This window comes from Hordeum vulgare, chromosome 5H, assembly GCF_904849725.1.
Source record: "Hordeum vulgare subsp. vulgare chromosome 5H, MorexV3_pseudomolecules_assembly, whole genome shotgun sequence".
Lineage (NCBI taxonomy): Eukaryota > Viridiplantae > Streptophyta > Magnoliopsida > Poales > Poaceae > Hordeum > Hordeum vulgare.
In genome coordinates this window covers 290,086,631-290,100,632 of record NC_058522.1, presented here as the reverse complement: position 1 = coordinate 290,100,632, position 14,002 = coordinate 290,086,631, and positions in this window count along the sequence as shown.

The window sequence follows — 14,002 nt, the reverse complement described above, 5'->3', positions numbered from 1 at the left end:
ATAATTGGGGCCATGTTTCCAAAACAAGACCCTATTGCAGCATGTCGTGGAAATCTTCTAAAACTAGCCTATTGCTGAAGAAAAAGCTTCACCACCGAACCCTTTTTTTCTGAAAAAATACCTCACCTGCATAAATCTTCTGAAACAATACGCTTGTTGCATAAAAGGAAACCTGATTGCACGATACTTGTTGTCAGTGGCGAGCGCTCGATTAGATCAAGCCGACCGCTAAGCAAGCAACGGATGGTGTGCATGCATCAGCCAGCTGAACGATAGAGTTTTCCATAAAAAAGAGTGCAACAAGGTATAAATTAGTTTATCCGGGGGCACAATACATTTAACCCTTGTAGAAACATGGGAGCTACTAGCAGCTGGCTAATCTGGTTCGGGCAGTGGCGGAGGAGTCGGTGGAGCAATGGACCGAGCGATCAAGCAAAGTCTCACTATGATCACATCAATGTTGTCTCGATCGCGTCGCTTGCTAAGCGGTCTCTAGTGCTTTAAGAAGCCACACATATTGTAGATAGCATCAACTGTACCTCATGGGATCGCATGCTCAATCACTAGTTTATTGCGCACATTCCATAAATTCCACGCTATAGTTCCCATCACCATCCAAAGGGATGGGCGAACAATGCATGGGAAACTTATCATCTCCCAGAACATGTCCGGGAGATTACTATGGTTGCAGTTCCCTCCCACCCCATCTCGGAATCAACTCCAGAGGAAGATCATTGCCGGCCGCAGGAAGAATATGTGGTTGGAGTCCTCCGGAATTTCACATAGTGGGCAAATCTCATCACTAGGACCGTTCCGTTTAAGCACTTTCATACCTGAAAGTAGGAGGCCACGAACCTATTGCCAAAGAAAGATACGAATCTTCATTGGCACCTTAAGCTCCCATAAGAAAGTTAGTTCTGCTGGGCTTGGAGTGGCCAAGATCGTGTGATATAAGGACTTGGTCAAAAATGTGTAACTCAGTTTCAGATGCCATGAAATGGCATCTTTCTCAAGGGTGGGCGAATGGAGTGCTATGCACTCCAGCAGTTTGACTCACTGATCCCGTTCCAAAGGGCCAAAGGTACGCTGGAAGGATATGCATCCAAGCTCCTCCAAAGCCGCACGCACCGTGAGATGTGGATGGGTAGAAATTCTAAAGAGCAAATAAAACTGCCCCGCAAACGGTCTAGTGCCCAACCAATGATCTAGCCAAAACAATGTTTGGGTGCCTGACTCAAAATAAATTTAATATCCTATCCGCTGAAGCGGCCACAATTGTATGATTGATCGCCAGAATTGGGAGCCGCCTGCTTTAGGGGTGAACACTAGTGGTTGTCCGTGCAAATATTTTGCACGGACAATCTCAAGCCATAGCCCACCCTCACCGACCTCAATACGTTAAAGACGCTTGGATAAGAGGGCGATGTTCATACTGTTGGAGGAGATGACCCCAAGGCCACCCTGGTCTTTGGGTTTGCAAATCTCCGTCCATCTCACCATGTGATGTTTTTGCCGATCGTCCTTCCCCACCCAAAAAACCGTGACTGGTATTTGGCAATGTCCTGATGAAGGAATTCACGCCAGCTATAGAACCCCACCAAATACATCAACATGTTAATCATGGAAGAGTTAATCAAAACGACCCTCACTGCCTTGGAGATCCACCACCCTTGCCATGGTTTGACTAGATGTTGAACCTTGGACACAGTAGGGAGGAGCTCCTCTTCCTAGAGACGTGCATCACTAATCAGCATGCCGAGGTAAGTGGTCGGAAAGGATCCGAGTTGACAATTAAGTCGACTGGCTATACGTAGGGATTACTCCGCGGTGTAGCTCATCACCATTACTTGGAAGCATAGGAGGAGGAACTTAAGATGTTGGATGTCCTCGTCAGAGCCATCTACCATCAGGATTGTGTCGTCTGCGTACTGCAGATGAGTAAGTCTCTCATCGCCAACGAGATGGGAGCAGATACCTCTAATGTGGCCGACCCTTTTTGCTATCTCCATAATAGCCCATAGAGCGTCGATCACAAGGTTAAAAAGGGAAGGGGAGAGGGGATGTCACGCCCAAGATGCGACCCTATCCTCAATTTGGCACGAAGGCCTCGTCAGGGATAGAAGCGCATCTCGTCGTGTCGCAAGAATGGATATCGTTACAAGTACATGTACTGAAAAGAAGATATATATATATATATATATATATATATATATATATATATATAGAATTGGCTTACACTCTCCACAAGCTACATCAGAGTCACAACAGTATATTACATAATCATCATGAAGAAGAGCAGGGTCCGACTACGGACGAAAACAAACGAGAAAAGAAGAACGACGTCCATCCTTGCTATCCCAGGCTGCCGGCCTCGAACCCATCCTAGATCGATGATGAAGAAGAAGAAGAAGCAACTCCAAATGAACAATCAACACGCTCGCGTCAAGTAACCTTTACCTGTACCTGCAATTGGTGTTGTAGTAATCTGTGAGCCACAGGGGACTCAGCAATCTCATTTCCAAAGGTATCAAGACTAGCAAAGCTTAATGGGTGAGGTATGGTTAAGTGGTGAGGTTGCAGCAGCGGCTAAGCATATATTTGGTGGCTAACTTACGAGTACAAGAAATAAGAGGGGGAATATCTACACATAACGGACGTGACTACTGATGATCAAATGAATGATCCTGAACAACTACCTACGTCAGACATAACCCCACCGTGTCCTCGATTGGAGAAAGAACTCATGAAAGAGACAGTCACGGTTACGCACAAAGTTGGCATGTTTTAATTAAGTTAACTCCAAGTTATCTAGAACCAATGTTAAACAAATTTTCCACGTTGCCACATAACCGCGGGCACGACTTTCCGAAAGATTTAACCCTGCAGGGGTGCTCCAACTAGTCCATCACAAATTACCACAAGCCGCATAGAAATCCTCGACCACGACACTCGCGATCTCGTCGGATTCCTTAGTGGAAAACCTCAACTCTGAGATTACCCAAAGCATCACCGGAATCCCGATGCACAAGATATCTCGTCAAAGGTAAAACTAATCCAGCAAGGCCACCCGACATGTCGACAATCCTGATAGGAGCCGCGTATCTCGTTCTCAGGACCCGACGGATAAGCATAGCGTATGGTGGCCTGATAGAAATCTCCCGAGTTGCCCCAGGTTGGCCCCGCAAACGGCTCTAGTTTTGGACCAACACCATCAACACTGCCCCCCTGTATTATGTATAATTACTCCCCGGGTAGCGCTAACTCTGTGACGCCCTCGATTTAATCGTATGCTAAGCATACACGCAAATGCATACGATCAAACCCAAGGACTCACGGGAAGATATCACAACACAACTCTAGACACAAAAAAATATCATCAGCTTCATATTACAAGCCAGGGGCCTCGAGGGATAGAATACGAAAGCTCGATAAACACACGAGTCAGCGGAAGCAACAATATCTGAGTACAGACATAAAACATGGGGTGCCTTAGAGAAGGCTAGCACAAAAGATACAACGATCGAACGAGGCGAGGCCTCCTGCCTGGGAACCTCCTAACTACTCCTGATCATCAGCGGCCTCCACGTAGTAGTAGGCACCGTCGGGGTAGCAGTCGTCGGTGGCGGGGACCTCCATCTCCTGGGCTCCATCATCTGGTCGCAGCAAACGGATCGAGGGGACAAGAGGGGGAGCAAAGCAGCGGTGAGTACTCATCCAAAGTACTCGCAAGTCTTACATCAGAACTATTCTAATTATGCATCAGTATCAAAGAAGGGGGTTATATGTGGACTGACTGCGGCAATGCGAGAATAGAGAGAGAAGGCCTAGTCCTATCGAAGACTAGCATCTTGAGGGTCTTGCAGCAATAGACGAGAGTAGAACAGGGGGTAAAACATTAATAGTCATATTGTTGCAGCAGTATTAAAGTGAGGTCACGCCTAAAGATCCTCCCTCAACTCCCTGCGAGGAAGAAATCCCGAGGCAAACTAATGATCCAGTTAAGTAACAATTGTAGTTGTAAAAGATCGGGGCACAACTCCAAGTCGTCCTGTAACCGTGGACACGGCTATCCGAATAGTTAATTTTCATCCCTGCAAGGGTGCACCACATGTCCCGTCACGCTCGATAACACTCTGGCCGGACATACTTTTCTGGGTCCTGCCCAGCCTCGGAATATCGACACGTCGCAGCCCCACCTAAGACTAATCAGAGAGGCCGGCCCGCCGGTCTAACCCCTAAGCACAAAGGGTCCGTGGGCCCAGTTCCCCTTCACGCTCCTGCACGTGGCGTGGGCAGCCGACGTCAGTCCTAGCATCCCTTATGTGACGCCCTCAATTTAATCGTATGCTAATCATACACGCAAATGCGTACGATCAAACCCAAGGACTCACGGGAAGATATCACAACACAACTCTAGACACAAATAAAATAACATCAGCTTCATATTACAAGCCAGGGGCCTCGAGGGCTAGAATACGAAAGCTTGATAAACACACGAGTCAGCGGAAGCAACAAATATCTGAGTACAGACATAAAACATGGGGTGCCTTAGAGAAGGCTAGCACAAAAGATACAACGATCGAACGAGGCGAGGCCTCCTGCCTGGGAACCTCCTAACTACTCCTGATCATCAGCGGCCTCCACGTAGTAGTAGGCACCGTCGGGGTAGCAGTCGTCGGCGGCGGGGACCTCCATCTCCTGGGCTCCATCATCTGGTCGCAGCAAACGGATCAATGGGACAAGGGGGGAGCAAAGCAGCGGTGAGTACTCATCCAAAGTACTCGCAAGTCTTACATCAGAACTATTCTAATTATGCATCAGTATCAAAGAAGGGGGTTATAGGTGGTCTGACTGCAGCAATGCGAGAATAGAGAGAGGAGGCCTAGTCCTATCGAAGACTAGCATCTTCAGGGTCTTGGAGCAATAGACGAGAGTAGAACAGGGGTAACACATTAATAGTCATATTGTTGCAGCAAAATTAAAGTGAGGTCACGCCTAAAGATCCTCCCTCGACTCCCTGCGAGGAAGCAATCCCGAGGCAAGCTAATTCCAGTTAAGTAACAATTGTAGTTGTAAAAGATCGGGGCACAACTCCAAGTCGTCCTGTAACCGTGGACACGGCTATCCGAATAGTTAATTTTCATCCCTACTGGGGTGCACCACATGTCCCGTCACGCTCGATAACACTCTGGCCGGACATACTTTTCTGGGTCTTGCCCGGCCTCGGAATATCGACACGTCGCCGCCCCACCTAAGACTAATCAGAGAGGCCAGCCCGCCGGTCTAAATCCTAAGCACAAAGGGTTCGTGGGCCCAGTTCCCCTTCACGCTCCTGCACGTGGCATGGGCGGCCGACGTCAGTCCTAGCATCCCTTAATCACAAGCGCGATGCACCTCGGGACCACTCGGGCGCGCGCCGCTACACTGCTGGCATCTGAAAAGCTTCGGCTGATACCGCGACGCCGAGTACCCATAATTCTTCCCGCGTAGCGGGTTAGTGCGAAAAGGTCTCCGACCAACCTAGATCAAATACCCAAATCGATTAGCATTTTAATTAGGCCATCAACACAGTATCACGGGAATCCACCCGTCTTACAACTAATCATCAATGATCCCAGTAACATGGTCAAGTAACTGTGTGGTTGTAACATCGGGGGGAACCCGAGGTATCACCCTCGTTGGATTCCGAATGATGTACCCGTCAAGGTGGGCTTAGAGGAATCACCCTCGGGGGTCCCACACTCGCGGGGTTGCACGACAGAGGCGTCATCGGGAATGGTGAAAGAGGAATCACCCTCGATAACCACGACCGACTAGCTATACTACAGAGATATCATTAGGAGTACTTAGTGAGGTGTCACCCTCGGTACCCGATAGTATCTTTGTAGCGTCGTACAACAAAAGGGGGGTGAACGTGCTGTGTCGGGTCTGGCTCGTCGATCAGAGATCGAGACTTGAAAACAAGCGGGGAAACTGGACTACGGGGTCAGAGGGGAGGCGACTGCTCCACCTATACTAGGCAGATTAAAGGTACAGGACTGAAAGTAGCAGTTCATCAAAAACAGGCTATGCATCAGATATAGGAGCTAACTACAACAGTAGCAAAATACTAATGCAAGCAGTAGGAAGAAATACATAGGCGATATAGGAATGATCAAGGGGAGTTTGCTTGCCTTGCTGCTCTGCGGCAAAGGACTGATCGGCAGGGTCGTAGATGTACCCGGCAGCAGCGTCAGTCTCGGGGTCTACCGGTAAGAAGAGGGGGAAGAAACAATAAATAATAGCACCGATGCAACACAAAGCATGACATGGCAAGATGCAGGCTAGACATGAACTAACGCAGCAACATCCGTCATAGACGGGTCGGAAGGATATCTGACGATATTTTCCGGGTCTCGGGCTACTACCGGTTATACTGGAAACGATGGAAATGTTCCAAGTTTGCTATGCTAGGGACGCGTGACAGACAAACGGTGGGTGTATCCGGGTTCGTCTCGCTTTGCTGATCAACTTTCATGTTGAAAATATTTCGATCTGACTTACGGATTATTTTATATTAATTTTCAAAGTTTTATTAAATATTTAGGAATTAAAAACAGATTTAAATGATTTAATAAAATTCCATTATGACATCATCGCGATGTCAGGCTGACATCAACATTTGACTGGTCAACTGACCAGCGGGTCCCGAACGTCATAGGCACAAGTTTTATTTAAGATTAAATATTATTTAATCAGATTAATTTAATGAGGGACCCACGTGGCATTCTCTCATTATGTTAATTAATTATTCTAATTAGCAGATTAACTTATATAGTTATTTAACTAATTCATTAACTCATTAATTAATTATTATATCTATTTATTTATTTATTTAATAAAAACATATATTGCTATTGTTTATATTTTAATTTCCATTTTCTTCAAAGCGAGTGTGGGGCCTCCCTGTAAGTGGGTGTGGAGGTATGGCCCCACCGGTAAGTGACATAGGCCATATACTCGATTTTTTCCATAGATATAAACATGCAAATATCGTATTCCTCCAATATTTATATACGCAATACATACATAAATACGGGTATCAAATACATACATACATACATACGGAATACAACATTTGTTTTTTTTATTTCTCTCAAAACTCTCATCTCCCTCTCTCTGTTAACAAATAAACACAGAGGTTCTTTGCTAACTCCACCTAGAAGAACCAAAAGTTCAAACCTTCCTACCGGAGTCTACCGTCGACGGATCGAGGCCTCGTTTGCTGGAACGGAACCGGGGCGGCGAGGAGAACGACATGGTGGGAGGAGCCCGAGGAGGGGCTCACCGACGGTGACGAGACGACCCGATGAAGCCGGAGTTCGCACGAAGGTGAAGGTGACGACGGTGACGCGGTTCCGGTGAAGACGGGCGTGCCGGCGAGGAGGAGCCGGCCGGAGGTTCGCCGAGAGGGGCCCCGGTGAGGAGGGGCCCCCGGAGATGGAGCCGGCCGGAGTGGGTGAGGCCGGCAAGAGGGACCTCGAGGAGGCCGGGGCCCCTGCCGGCGGGGTGGAGGTCGAGGGGGGGCGGCTTGCCGGCGGGAAGGAGGAGGCCATGGGGGGGAGGGGGCTCGCCGGCGGGAAGGAGAGGGGGCCGACGGGGGAGAGGCCGCCGGCGGGAGGAGGAGGTCGTGGGGGAGCGGCTCGCCGGCGGGAGGAGGAGGCGGTGGAGAGGAGGGCTCGCCGGCGGGAGGAGGCAGGAGAGGGGCGCCGGCCGAGGTGGGGAGGAGGAGGAATCTGGGGGGGGGGGGCGACGGGAGACTGAGAGGAGGGCTCGATGGGGGGGCGAACGAGAGGTGAGGGGAGGGGTCTGGCGTCGTGGGGTGTCGTGGGCAGGGGTGGATCACGAGAGAGAGAGAGAGAGATGGAGGCGCTGTCGTGGGGGAGGGTGGGGCCCCCACGAGGGGGAGGCTGGCGGCGGCGTGGGAGGCGAGTGGGAGGGAGGCGAGCAAGGCAGGGGGGTTCGCTAGGGTTTTCCCAGCGCGGCGGCTGGAGGCCTGGCCGGCTGGGCCACTAGGCCCAGTTGGGCCAGGTGGGGGGGGGGTCGGTTGTTTGCCCTTTTTTTTCATTTTTTTTTCTTTCTTTTACTTTCTGACATTCTATCATTATTATTTTCTTATTTATTTATTTCTTTCTGTTCTAACTATATAGGACTTTTAATACAATTAAAAATGTTCGATTTGTTTTTATAACATATTAGGGAATTTCAATAACTCTCCCGACATTTTTACTTAACATCACGAAACGTTTCTCGTTCGACTTTATTAGTAAATTTCGAACTCGACTGGTTTTTCGACTAACACGAGATCCACGATAGAATTTATGATGACGTGGCTTCACTAGCGTGGGATTACTGTCGCTTGACAACAGGAGTTACTGTAGCACCAATCCGAGGATGTCACACCTTAATCACAAGCGCGATGCATCTCGGGACCACTCGGGCGCGCGCCGCTACATTGCTGGCATGTGAAAAGCTTCGGCTGATACCGCGACGCCGAGTACCCATAATTCTTCCCGCGTAGCCGGTTAGTGCGAAAAGGTCTCCGACCAACCCAGATCAAATACCCAAATCCATTAGCATTTTAATTAGGCCATCAACACAGTCTCACGGGAATCCACCCGTCTTACAACTAATCACCAAAGATCCCGGTAACATGGTCGAGTAACTGTGTGGTTGTAACATCGGGGGGGAATCCGAGGTATCACCCTCGTTGGATTCCGAACGATGTACCCATCAAGGTGGGCTTAGAGGAATCACCCTCCGGGTCCCACACTTGAGGGGTTGCATGAGAGAGGCGTCTTCGGGAATGGTGAAAGAGGAATCACCGTCGATAACCACGACCGACAAGCTATACTACAGAGATATCATCAGGAGTACTTAGCGAGGTGCCACCCTCGGTACCCGATAGTATCCCTATAGCGTCGTACAACGAAGGGGGTGTATGTGCTGTGTCGGGCCTGGCTCGTTGATCAGAGATCGAGGTTTGAAAACAAGCGGGGCAACTGAACTACGGGGTCAGAGGGGATGACGGCTCCACCTATACTAAGCAGATTAAAGTATAGGACTGAAAGTAACAGTTCATCAAAAATAGGCTATGCATCAGATATAGGAGCTAACTACAACAGTAGCAAAATACTAATGCAAGCAGTAGGAAGAAAGACATAGGCGATATAGGAACGATCAAGGGAGGTTTGCTTGCCTTGCTGCTTTGCGGCAAAGGACTCATCGGCAGGGTCGTAGATGTACCCGGCAGCAGCGTCAGTCTCGGGGTCTACCGGTAAGAAGAGGGGGAAGAAACAATAAATAATAGCACCGATGCAACACAAAGCATGACATGGCAAGATGCAGGCTAGACATGAGCTAACGCAGCAACATCCGTCATAGACGGGTCGGAAGAATATCTGATGATATTTTCCGGGTCTCGGGCTACTACCGGTAATACTGGAAACAATGGAAATATTCCATGTTTGCTATGCTAGGGACGCGTGACAGACGAATGGACCGTGTATCCGGGTTCGTCTCGTTTTGCTGATCAACTTTCATGTTGAAAATATTTCGATCTAACTTACGGATTATTTAATATTAATTTTTAAAGTTTTATTTAATAATTAGGAATTAAAAACAGATTTAATTATTTTAATAAAATCCTATTATGACATCATCGCGATGTCATGCTGACATCAACAGTTGACTGGTTAACTGACCAGCGGGTCCCGAACGTCATAGGCACAAGTTTTAATTAAGACTAAATATTAATTAATCAGATTAATTTAGTGGGGGACCCACGTGTCATTCTCTCATTAGGTTAATTAATTATTCTAATTAACAGATTAACTTATATATCTATTTAACTAATTCATTAACTCATTAATTAATTATTATATCTATTTATTTATTTATTTAATAAAAACATATATTTTTATTATTTATATTATCTATCGCGTGGGGCCTCCCTGTCATAGACAGCGGGTGCATTGGCCCCACCGGTAAGTGACCTTAGGCCAAAATACTCGATTTTATCCATAGATATAAACATGCAAATATCGTATTCCTCCAAATACTTATATACGCAATACATACATCGCACTTCATACATACATACATTCATATACACGGAATACATCATTTGTTTTTATTTTATTTAACTCTCACACTCACATCTCTCTCTATCAACAGACAACAGAGAACACAACTCTCTGCTAACTCAACATAGGAGAACACCTTCTTCAAATCCTCCTACCGGTCACTACCGTCGACGGATCGGGGTCCCGTTTGCCGGAACGGAACCGGGACGGTGAGGGGAACGCGACGGTGGGAGGAGCCCGAGGAGGGGCTCACCAACGTTGATGAGATGGCCCGATGAAGCCGGAGTTCGCGGGAAGCGGAGGTGACGGCGAGGAGGAGGACGAGGCGGTGAAGGTGACGGCGCGGTGACGGTCGTTCCGGCAAGGAGGATCCCGAGGTAGCGGTTGTGTCCCGTTGAGGAGGGGGGCGGCCGAGACGGCGGTGGCCGCGGTGGTGGCCCACCGGGTTGACGCGGGGAGATCCGGAGGCGCCGGTGCGGTTCCTTCACGGGGTCGGTACGGCGCCGGGATGTGGCCACCGGAGGCCAGCGGAGGAAGGCCGCCGATGGTGGTGGGCTCGGGTGCTGGGGGAAGCAGGAGGGGGAACGTCGGAGGGGCCGGCCGACGGGATGGGGAGGGCCCCGACCGCCGGATCTCGAGGGGTGGTGTGCTCCGGCCGGTGGGGAAGCAGGGAACCGGCGGGAGTGGGGGTGGACCTGGGGTAGGCCTCGGTGGGAGGAAAGTGGGAGGAGAAGGAGGCACGGGAGGGAGAGGGGTCTCGTGGGGGGGGGAGAGAAGGGAGACCGAGAGGAGGGGTGGCTCGGTACGTGGGGGTTGGTGGGAGTGGGGGGGGGGGGCGAGAGGGGGGCGTGGGGAGTGGCGGCGCTGCCAGGGGAGGGAGGGAACGAGGCAGGGAAGGGGGCGCTAGGGTTTGGGTGGGAGTGGCCGGCTGGGCCACCTTGGCCGAGTCGGGCCACGGGGGTGGGAGGGTCTTTCCTCTCTCTTTTTTGTTGTTGTTTTGTTTCGTTTTGTTTTATTTTGCCTTTTCCTTTTCTATTATTTCTTTCTTTCTAATTTCTTTTCTTTCTTTTTTTTCATTATTATTTTTAATACTTTCTTTCTCTAATAGTTAATAGGAATTTATAATTATAATTATCTTTTGTTTTCAATTTCTGAATCCAGATAGAAATTCAATGCGGGTCATCGACGGTAATTCTCGATGATGTGGCATCATCTGCGGGTGATCACTATAGCTTAATTACAATATTTACTGTAGCAAAAGTCGAGGATGTCACAATTCTCCCCTACTAACAAGAATTCTCGTCCCGAGAATTAAGAGGTAGAGGGAAAGAGCTCGGGGTATTTATCACAAAGATGATCCTCGCGTTCCCAAGTGGCCTGATCTTCAGAGTGATTTGACCACTGCACCTTAAGGAACTTGGTGACCTTGCGACGAGTCTTACGTTCAGCTTGGTCGAGAATGCGGACCGGATGTTCTGTATAAGAAAGGTCTTGTTGTAGTTCAAGCATATCGTGATCCACTGCTCGAATAGGGTCCTTGAACCAGCGACGGAGCTGAGAAACATGGAAGACATCGTGAACCTGAGAAAGGTTCGCCGGCAGTTCCAATTGATAAGCCACTCTTCCACGCCTTTCGAGAATAGTGAAAGGACCAATATAACGAGGAGCTAACTTGCCCTTGATTCCGAAACGGTGTGCACCTCTCATTGGTGTGACACGAAGATAAGCCTTTTCGCCAGGTTGATAGACCATATCTTGATGATGACGGTCATACTGACTCTTCTGACGAGACTGAGCAGCATTCAGATTCTCATGAATAATGCGGACTTGATCTTCGGCATGTTGAATAATATCCAGACCGAAGAGTGATCGTTCCCCAGTTTCTGACCAATTCAGAGGAGTTCGACACCTTCGCCCATACAATACTTCGAAAGGGGCCATCTTTAGACTAGCTTGATAGCTATTGTTGTAAGAGAACTCGGCATACGGGAGAGATTCCTCCCATTTCTTACCGAAAGAAATGACACAAGCTCGAAGCATGTCCTCGAGAATTTGGTTGACTCATTCAACTTGTCCCTGGGATTGAGGATGAAATGCAGTGCTGAAGGACAGATGAGTTCCCATAGCCTTCTGAAAACTTTCCCAGAAATTTTGAAGTGAACAAGCTGCCACGGTCCGAACTGATTACCAACGGAATACCGTGAAGTGAAACAACTCTTGACATATAAAGATCTGCCAGCTGACTAGCATTAATCGTTTCCTTGACGGCCAGGAAATGTGCAACTTTGGACAGTCGATCAATGACGACCAGAATAGCATCATTACCTTTCTGAGATCTGGGAAAACCAGTGACGAAGTGCATTTCAACATGGTCCCATTTCCACTCGGGAATAGAGATAGGTTGCAGAGTTCCAACAGGCTTTTGGTGTTCTGCTTTGATACGCCGGCATATATCAAATTCTGCCACATAGCGTGCAATGTCTTGTTTCATATTGGGCCACCAGAATCTTTGTCGGATGTCTTGGTACATCTTGGTACTACCCGGGTGAATAGACAGTGGTGTGTCATGAGCTTCTTCCATCACCTTCCCAGTCATCCTTAGATTTTCCTTCTTATTTGGGAGGAATAGGCGACCCTTGAAATACAAGGCGCCACCTTCATCAACAGTGAAAAAGGAGGGCTTACCCTTCGCAATATAGCTCTTAATCCTGTCGACATCATCGTCAAAGTCTTGCAGATTCTTTATGGAGCTCACAAGATCTGGTTCAACCACTAGGTTACTGAGGGAACCCTGATTAACAACACGAAGGTTCATCTTTTGACACTCTTCAGGAGGGGGAACAAGGTAACCCTGAGGAACAATGTGGAGGTTCAGCTTACGGAATTCCTCTTGCAGACGATCGTGAACCTGATGAACCTGGAGGTGGCTGCAGTATGACTTGCGACTTAAGGCCTCAGCCATTACGTTAGCCTTGCCAGGGGTATATGATATACTACAGTCAAAATATGCTATACGCTCCATCCATCTTTGTTGACGCAGCTTCAGCTCCGGTTGGGTGAACAAGTACTTCAGACTTTGATGGTCGGTGTAGATTTCATAGCGATTACCGACAAGGTATTGTCGCCATTCCTTCAATGCATGAATGACTGCGGCAAGCTCGAGATCATGAACTGGGTAGTTCTCTTCATGAGCACGCAGTTGACGTGAGGCATAAGCGATCACCTTGCGATCCTGCATTAGGACACAACCTATTCCTTGACGAGAAGCATCACAGTATATGACGAAATCCCTTTTCGTATCTGGAGGAGCAAGTACTGGAGCGGACGTCAGTTTGTCCTTGAGTGCCTGGAAACTTTCCTGACATTTATCAGTCCATTCATACTTAACACCTTTGTGAAGCAGGTTGGTTAAGGGCTTCGCAATCTTGGAGAAGTTCTCGACGAATCGACGACAATAGCTGGCGAGTCCGAGAAAACTTTTGACTTGCTTGACATTCTTCGGGGGAGTCCAGTCAAGAATAGCTTGAATTCGTTCGGGGTTGACCGCAATACCATCCTTGGAAATCACATGACCAAGGTAAGTCACTTCGTCTAGCCTGAACTCACATTTGGAATACTTCGCATAGAGTTTATGCTCCCGAAGCTTATCCAGTACAAGACGAAGATGTTCAGAATTCTCTTCTTTGTTCTTCGAAAACACCAGAATATCATCCAGATATACCACGAAAAATTTGTCGAGGTAGTCCATGAATATATAATTCATCAATCGAGAGAAGGTTGCCGGTGCATTGGTTAAGCCGAAGGACATGACGGTGTACTCGTATGATCCATATCGAGTAACAAAGACGGTCTTTGGAATATCCTCCTTGCGAACACGG